This window comes from Propithecus coquereli, unplaced genomic scaffold (genome assembly GCF_000956105.1).
Source record: "Propithecus coquereli isolate 6110/MARCELLA unplaced genomic scaffold, Pcoq_1.0 Scaffold97, whole genome shotgun sequence".
NCBI lineage: Eukaryota > Metazoa > Chordata > Mammalia > Primates > Indriidae > Propithecus > Propithecus coquereli.
This window is the reverse complement of record NW_012156062.1, coordinates 1,278,155-1,280,508: the sequence shown is the minus strand read 5'-3', so window position 1 is coordinate 1,280,508 and position 2,354 is coordinate 1,278,155.

Genomic DNA, 2,354 nt, shown 5'->3' with positions numbered 1-2,354 from the left:
TGAAGATTTTGACAGAAAACATTTAAAATATGTGAGATATTAGAAAGACATTTTATTTAAAAATTGTAATAGCACATGTGTAGTGATATCATTTTCCCCCAAATTGTTTGTAAATCTGATAAAATAAAGGTTCTCCACATGAAGATGTAACAGATATCATTATAAATCATATGATATGACTTACCGAAGCTTTTAATAAAATTTCAAGAAATTTAAAAAGTAGATGCATCTAATGACAGAAATGAATTGTATTACATTTCAGATAATTTCTGTCCTTTTGATTTCAGCAAAATTGAAACAATGTTTAATGTAGTTATTAGTTGATAGATCATTGATTATATTTTCTGATCATAGATTATTTAAATTTTGGCTTGTAACTAGACAAGAATTTAAATAATTACATGTTATAGAAATATTAAAATTATTGCTTTTTTTATTTGGTATTTTATTTCACTGAAGTTTCTTAGAGGTTAGTTGTACCTGTAAAAGTAAAACACTAGATCTCACAAAAGTACCAATCCCCAGGGATGTAAGAACTATTTGAAAGCAAATGAAATTAAACAGTTTCATTCATCTCAATACAAAATATATTTCCAAAATAATTTTTCTTTTTAAATTGTAAATTGCTGATCAGTATAGTAAACCATTCATGTTGACTTCATTAATTGTATTAAAACTAGCTGTACTGAAAAATTAAATAATTGGAGTTTTTGGTTCAACAATATTTTTTTGGTAAGAAATATGACACAGTGATCAATGAAAGACGTGTAAGCTAGAAACATAGAATATTAGGATAAAAATTAAATAAATAGAAGTATAATTTCACAGAAATAAAGCAACCATGGAAAATTTCTGTCTGCCAAAGAAGATGTGTTCTTGTATACTTTATGTTATACACTTATCAAATTGCTAGCTTATTTTAATTTCATCGGCAGAGTGATACAATGGTTACATTTTAAAATGTCCATGTCTTATAGTACACTGGAAATTACTTCTCTGTATGAATACAAATTTATGAATTTATGATAAAAGACTTCAGACATTTATTCCACAAAATGTAAGGCAGTACTTAGTTTTTAAAATTAATTTTAAGGTATTCAAAGACAAAAATGTTTGAAAGCCTCTGCTCTAGCAACTACCACCTCAGCCTCTTCATTTAGAAAATCCACAGATGCAAAACTTCAGACTCACATTTCTGGCAGAGGAAACTCAATGTCACCACTAAACCAGTGAGAACAGATTGAAAAGAGGGGGTCATATGTGGTAGGTCTTCAAAGATCACAGTAACTGACTTCACATGTGATGTTCCAAAAATAATCTTGATTCATTTGCTATAAAGATTCTTTTGTAAATCTTCCAAATCATCACTAAAGAAACAGTGACTAAATAAAACAATGAATTTTTATGTTTAAAACTTCCACCAAAGCAGCGCTTTAACTAGAACATTTTTAAAACAAATATTTATCAACTGCCTATTAGATGTACAAATACCAGGTGGGCAATAGAAATACAAATAAAAAAAATAAAAGATGTCTTAAAAAATGAGTATTGTAAAAAAAAATATTTGTATGGGAAGGTAAGGGATTCAGAACAGATTGTAAACTGTATAAATATAAGCACAAGTAACTCCAGTTGACCTGATTTAAACACGGGTTTGCATTAAAAAAATTCAACCCCAAATCCAGAAATAATTTAAATAACGTGGTATCTTTCTGATGACCAGCATAAAGTCCCAGTAGGAAAGGAAGGTCACTGCCTGTATTACCTTGTGCTGCTACACAATGACATATGGCATTAACTTGGAAAACCTGGAAATTTGCATAATTATCACAGCAGATAACCAGTGGGGGCAGAGGGTATGAATTGATCAGTACTCCTCACCAGTTTAATGTCTTTGCTGTTTATCGTCCTTGAAGAACTCATGACTTGGTGAACTGGGAGGTCAGCAAAAGGCCAGTTAGAGTTGACGGCGCCTGAACTGAGTCCGAACACTGAGCAGACGGAGACAGGGCAGGGTGTAGGCGTTTTCCGGTAGGAAGCAGAGCGGGAGCAGGACAGGAGGTGGGTGACGTGTCTCCGTGAAGGAACAGCGAGGCCGTGCAGCGCCGACACCGCGAAAGTCCGGACGTGGCAGGAGCTGCAGCTCGAAGGGCACAAAGACGTCCGGGTATCAGGTCCACAACTTCGCTGAAACCTCTGAATTTGAAAACGCCGCCAGTGTCAGCAGACTGAGAACAGAAAAAGGGCGGAGAGACGGGTGTGTTTGCATTTCAAGAAAGGTCGATATGTTTATTCTGGTGGAGGACTCGGGTGCAGGAAGACCCCGGACAAGTGGCGGTGGCCAAGAGTGACGC